This window comes from Myotis brandtii, unplaced genomic scaffold, assembly GCF_000412655.1.
Source record: "Myotis brandtii unplaced genomic scaffold, ASM41265v1 scaffold1213, whole genome shotgun sequence".
NCBI lineage: Eukaryota > Metazoa > Chordata > Mammalia > Chiroptera > Vespertilionidae > Myotis > Myotis brandtii.
The window spans coordinates 54,370-61,522 of NW_005354228.1; positions in this window are offsets into that span (position 1 = coordinate 54,370).

The following is a 7,153-nucleotide window of genomic DNA, read 5'->3' on the forward strand; positions in this document are numbered from 1 at the left end:
CTCCCTGCGGCCCCGCCACAGCTGCAGCCCAGGTTGTTGGAGCCCGGCCGGCCAGCCGCTGCTGGGCGTGCTTAACTGGGCCTATTTGTAGGAACTTCTTAAAGGCAACCCAAAACAACTTTGTATCTTTCGGGATAAACACAGGTTTTAATTAAAATAGTTCTCCTGATCTTTCCAAATTGGTCAAAAACATTTGTTGATTCTACATAAATATTTATGTGCAGGATGGGTGCCAGATCATATTAGCCATTAGGCAACAAAGAATGGTAGTTACTTGCTTGATTTTTTAAAAGGTTGCATATCAGATGCCGGAAGGTGGGAGCAGCATGGCATGGTGGTTTGGTGTGAGCTGTGCAGCCAGGAGGCATGAGTTCAAGTCCTGGCTTTGCTGCTTACTTCTGTGAACCCTGGAGCCTTTCCTAACGGATCTGTGCCTCAGTTTGCTCATCTGTAAAATTAGAATACATGAGAACTATACCTACTTCAGGGGCACTAAATGAATAAAGTCAGACTTAACATTCTGTTAGTGTTGTTATTATTATTGTTGTTATTATTATTGATTAGTACTTAGATCAATTTTTTAATCGTCACTCAAGGATATGTTTTTATTGACTTTTTTTAGAGAGGGAGGAAGGGAGAGAGAGAAACATTGATGTGAGAAACACCTATCGGTTGCCTCCTGTACATGCCCTGACCAGGAATAGAGCCCGCAGCCTGTGCTGTACAGGATGGCGCTCCCCATGAGCCACCCAGTCAGGGCTAGGTCTGCGTTTTAGCTGTGGGGTCCACTGGGAGCCGAGAGCAGAGGGGAAAGAGACTGGAGAGGCAGCTACCCTGGGCGACAGCTGTGCAGAAGTACCGGAGGCCAAAGGTGGCTCTTCACTGCACGTGTGCAAGTTGTGACATTGGAAGACATACCTGTCTCCCTAAGGAGCTGAGCTGGGCCTTTGTGATGCCCCACAGCAAGTCTGTCCGGGGAAAGCACAGAGTGAGTGACAAACAGCCGTAAAGAGAAAGGACCATGCGGGTGGGTGGGGAGCCTAGGCTGCCGTGCAAATGCACCAGAGCCGAGAGGGCAGAGCCTTACACAGCTGAGCGCATGTCGCTGAAAGTTAAGGTGACATTCTCATTAGATTTCCAGTGTCAGCAAGTTATTTAACTTTCGTAGAGCTTACAGTGTCGTGTCCTAGCTGTACTGGCTAAAAACAGTAAAAAATTGTATTACATGTTTTAGATGTGAAAATATATGGTCAGGAGAAATTTTATTGCTGTCATCATTGTCTCTAATTCATAGAATAATTGTGCTTTTCTCTTTTATTATGTATGCTTTAAAATATATTGAATTATTTTTTAGTAAGTGTATTAAATATATACATTCAATATATCTTATCTAATAAAGAGGGAATATGCAAATTGACTGTCACGGCATACCAGTCAAGATGGCTGTGCCCACAGCAGAGGCCGAGTTCCCCAAACGAGCCTTAATGAGCAATCAGCAGGGGCCTGAGGCTGCACCCCCACTTGGTGGGGCTTGACACGGGGCCTCAGGCCATGCCCCCCACCCTGGCACCAGGGTGGAGGACCTGAGGCTGCGTCCCCTGCCAGGCGGGGCTTGACAGGGAACCTCAGGTCACACCCCCGCCCACGAGGCTTGACGGGAGACCTCAGGCCATGCCCCCCACCCATGGGGCTTGATGGGGACCTCAAGGTGTACCCCCTGTCCTGGCCTGGGTCAGGGGACCTCAGGTCATGCACCCCGCCCCGGGCCGGGAAACATGAGGCTGCGTCCCCCCACCTGGTGGGGCTTGATGGGGGACCTCAGGCCATGCCCTCCACCCAGCAGGGCTTGACAGGGGTGGCGCCGGCCGGGTCTGGATCTCGCCCAATGGGGGTGGGGCTGGCTGGGTCTGGGTCTTGTGTGATTTTGAGGTGCCACACACTTGGGCGGGGAATTGACTCTGGGTCCCATAGCACACCCCAGACTCTGACAGGAAGATTTTCATATACATTTTACTAATTTTCTTTCATCTCTGACACTTCTATTGTAGAGAAAGGGCAAATAGCAATATTAAAATATTTCCTCTAATTAATCTCCTTTTAATGTGCACAAACTTTGTGCACCGGGCCACTAGTGCTTTAATATATACCAGTATTGATGAACCATGGGCCTAGTGACTTCAGTTTGAAAAGTCTCAATGTCTGTGTCATTAAGATTCCAGTCCTCATTCTCTGTGTAGATACTGCCTGTGTGACTGGATGTGGGTCGCCCTGCAGCACCTTCCTCGGCCAATGGACTGCTTTGTACTTGCCTCTGCGTTCCACATTCCACCTGGAGCAGAACGAGAATGCCTCCCTCTCACAAGGCCGCGTGACCCCAGCGCGTGCGGCTAGTTAGTGTGCAATGCAGTTAAATTTAAGTGTGACACTGTCCACTGGGGACCAAGGAATGACTTTTACTGATGGAATAAAGTCATTCTCTTCTGTGACTCAGATGCCCTTAAATGGTGGCTTCTGTTCCCGAGAGCCAGTGACTATCCAGCTCTCTGAGATGCAGAAAGAAAGACAGGCATGCTTAGTATGTACTGGAAGCATGTGTGAAATTAGAGTTACACGCTCTTTAAGCAGAGAGGGTCCTTATCACCCACATGCCCACGCCCAGGAACTGGAGGCAGGGTGAGTGCAGGACCGGCCCAGGGCACCCTGCTGGCCGGCTGGTGTGAGGCTGGGACAGAGCTGCTGTGCTCTCTCTTTGGAATTGCCTGTTGGACAGTGAGGGGGCGGGGAGGGGGAAGGTTTTTGGAGGCTGAGGGCCCTTTCCTGGGGGGCACCAACTCCGACTGCCCAGGACAGAGTTCTGCAGAGAGGAAGCGGGCTGCTTAGGACTGGCTCCAAGGAGACAAGATGAGCACCAAGAGCCTTCGGCTTTCTTCTAGGCTCCCCCGGTGAGGATGCCGGGACAGCACCGGAGACCTCTGCTGGTCTGTGAGCACCTGGCTGGGCATGCCCACTGTGGCACCCTCCAGGGGAGGGGACGCAGGCCTGACAGCCAGGAGCTCACCTCTGCTGATGCTGAATGGTCGGGCAGGGGCTGACCAAGACTGTCAGCAAGGGGCCGGGAGACCGAGCTCCCCTGCATTTGTCAGCCCACATGCTTGTCTGGGACAGGAACACTGGCAAGACGGGTCCGGGGCTGAATTGAAACATAGTTTTAAAGACTCAGATAAAGGAATTTGCCACTTTGGCCTGAAGCACAGCTCCCAGGGGGAGACCCAGGGTGGGGGAAGCCATCATTTGAGTAGAAGCTTCTCTGAGAGATCAGCTGCTCCAGCAATGAGTGCTGTTTCAAGAGCAAGCCACAAGCCTAACAGGAAGCAGGGTGTGTGTGCAGCGAGGGCGGAGCAGGGCCAGCAGCACTGGTTCCCCCTGGGAGTGGTCCCAATGCTGGCGGGAAGCTCCAGGCCAGCGCCCACGATTCTGTGTGGGGCTTGCGAGACCTGCTTTCGCCTCCGTATGGACTATTCTGTGGGTGCACCCAGGGGGATACCTCATTCAGACAATTGCTACAACTTGATGTGTGTGTTTAATAATTAATGGGGTGAGCATGTTAAAAAATTGTGTTTTCAGGGTCCTTGGTTCCTCAGAGATGCCTGTACTTGCTTCTTCTTGTTTAGTCACATCCGTAATTAAACCTCTGATAGCAGGTTAAACAATCATTGGTGCAGACAGCCTCGTCTTGTCCCCTCTTCAGTGGGGGGCCTGAGTGTTTCCTCAGGGAGTACAGTCCTCTTACATGTCGGCACCACGTGTGCATATGGAGCTCATTGAATTAAGTAAATCTCCAGTAGTTCCAATTTCATTACGTAATTTTTTAACACAAATTGGTGTTGACTTTTGTCCAATGACTTTTCTACAACTACAGATATTATCAAATAATTTTTCTCCTTAGAGAATATTAATGTTTTCATAACATCTAACCAGTCTTGCATTTTTGGAATAAATTCCTCTTCATCCTAATGTATTAAAAAAATCTATGTATTTAATTCACTAATGTTTTATTTATAAATTTGCATATTTGTTTCTAAGCAAGTTCAAAAAAAATCAATCGACATTTTTTTGCATGTTTATGTGCAACCCTTAAATATTCAATTGAGAAAGTTCCTGACCATGAAAGGTCAAGGTGAACAACAAATGGAGCTTGGAGGAAATGGAGACAAGCCAAAGGAAAAACATATTCAAAAGCTAACTTTAATATTCTCAGACAAGTAAGAAATGATGTCACATTAGAGCATAATAGATTTGGACATTAAAAGATAAAATAGCTGAGATGGAAAAAAAAACAAAAAAACAACTATCAGGGTTGGAGGTTGTGAGGTGTCTCCCAGAATGTAAAACCAAAAGCCAAATAAATTGCAAAAGGGGGGTGGGGGTGTATTAGAACATTCGCCTAAATCAAAGTAATAGAATATCTATACAATGAGAATAAGCAGGCACCTTATAAAATTAGAATAGAGAAATAAAAAGAATTATGCTAGAAGTAATTAAAGGAACTATCTCAAAATTGAAGGACATGAGTTTCTAGATAGTTTCTAGGTATTACCCAGCAAAATGAATAAAGAAATGTCCTTAAAATTGCAAGTAAAAATCATGTGCTCCCGAGAGTTCTATATCCAACCAAACAATTATTCAAAACTGAGGGAAAAACAGAGATTTTGTTTAGATGTACAGGGCAGGGCAAAAGTAGGTTTACAATTGTTTGTATGAAAAATAATACAATAATTAATAAATAATCTACACTAATAAAAGACAAACATGCAAATTGACCGTACCTTCGCTATGCCTTAAGCCACGCCCACCAGCCAATCAGAGTGGCTATATGCAAATTAACCCAACCAAGATGGTGGCCAGCAGCCACGGAGCTGGAGCAAGTAGGAGGCTTGGTTGCCCCAATGATGGAGGAAGCCAAGCTTCCCGCCTGCTGTGGCAGCTCTGAGCTACACTCAAAGCAACAAAGTTTCAATTATCAATTATAGAAGATAAATAAACCCCAGATACATGCTTTCAGCAGGCCATGGCCACGGAGCTGGAGCAAGCAGGAGGGATGGGTTCCCCCTGGCTATGGAGGAAGCCAAGCTTCCCTCCCGCCCCCTCTGACTGGCTCTTAGCTCCTCTCAAGGCTACAAAGTTTCAATTATAGAAGGTAAATAAATCCCAGAATGAAAAAAAAAGAAAAAAAGGAGAGGCTGGGAGCTTCTGTCACTGGAGGGGCTTGGCCAGCCTGAAAATGGCCCTCAGCCCCTCACCCAGACTGGCCAGGCACCCCAGTGGGGACCCACCCCACCCTAAAGGGGGCGTGGCCAGCCTGAAAACAGCCATCAGCCCCTCACCCAGGCTGGCCAAAACTCCATGGGGTGAGGGTCCCCAGTGGGGAGTTTTGACCAACCTGCAAACAGCCATCAGCCCCTCACCCAGGCTGGCCAGGCACCCCAGTGGGACCCCCACCTTGATCCAGGACACCCTTCAGGGCAAATCAGCTGGCCCCCACCCATGCACCAGGCCTCTATTCTATATAATAAAAGGGTAATATGCAAATTGACCCTAACAGCAGAACGACTGGGAATGACCGGTCACTATGACACACACTGACCACCAGGGGGCAGATGCTCAATGCAGGAGCTGTCCCCTGGTGGTCAGTGTGCTCCCACAGGGGGAGCTCTGTTAAGCCACAAGCCAGGCTAACGGCTGCCAGTACAGCGGTGGTGGCAGGAGCCTCTCCTGCCTCCTCAGCAGCACTAAGGATGTCTGACTGCAGCTTAGGTCTGCTCCCTGCTAGTAAGTGGACATCCCCCGAGGGCTTCTGGGCTGCCAGAGGGATGTATGACTGCCAGCTTGGGCCTGATCCCCCAGGGAGCGGGTCTAAGCCAGCAAGTGGACATCCTCCGAGGGGTCCCAGACTGAAAGAGGGCACAGGCTAGACTGAGGGACCCTCCCGAGTGCAAAAATTTTTGTGCACCGGGCCTCTAGTAATACAATAATAAACTTCATGCTTCACATACTTGCTTTTGTCCCACCTTGTGTAAGGCCTCAAGGCATTTGCCTCCTGCGCACCTACTTCTGGGGTCTATGGAATAGGCGCTCCTCCAACAAGAGCGTTTTCTAAGAAAACAGCTTAGGTTCCGCTTAGGGTCCCCCTGAGAGCAGGGTGACAGCATCTCCAGGAGGATGGTCAGAGGAACCCATGGGGGAAGAACAAGCTCCAGGCAGACCATTTCAGGGAGAGAGATTTCCTCAGGTGTTGAATGCACTGAGCAGTGGCTTCCATTTCTGTTGGAGAGCTCAGAAGTTAACCAAGGATCGGTATAGAGAAATGTAATCAAATGAGAAAAAATAGGTATTAGCTTCAAGTGAAGCAAAAGTGGGGACATGCAAAGAAAAACATAAATAGTAGTTACGTGGTCAAAATGGGGTAAACATTAAATCTTTAACTAAAATTATGATTTAATTATATTTGGAGTCTAAAGGGGGGAATGTGTTTGTGGTGGTGGAGGGTGGGGTAAGGCATACCTTTCATTATTAGGAAGTCAACAGATTATATCCGAAACTTTGTTCAAAGTCAAGGTTCTTACAAAGACAGGCTATCCTTTGCCTCCTGATCAGTCCTGCTCCAGGTGCTGCAGTATCGTTCACACCCGTGTCCACTGGGCACAGTCTCTGGACGGCCAAATCTATTGGAAGCTTCTCTATCCTGTTTGTGGTCTCTGCTGTGTTCAACCTGTTTGCCCTTTTTTCTTCTTGAAACCACCCTTGGATTTGTGAAATCGCTCCCTCCTGGTTCTTGTAGCACTATTTTCACATTTCCCATTGCTTTCATGATTTCTATTTCTCTCTCCCAGGCCCCTCCTTTCTTCAGATTTCCAGGTACTTTTCTGGACTCTTCATTTCTTCTTGTGCTGCATATTCCCCTTGCCCATCACCTCAGCTAACATATCAATAAATCTCTGACTAGCTGAGATTTGTTTACTGAGTCTAGAGCAGGGGTGGGCAAACTTTTTGACTCGAGGGCCACAATGGGTTCTTAAACTGGACCGGAGGGCCGGAACAAAAGCATGGATGGAGTGTTTGTGTGAACTAATATAAATTCAAAGTAAACATCATT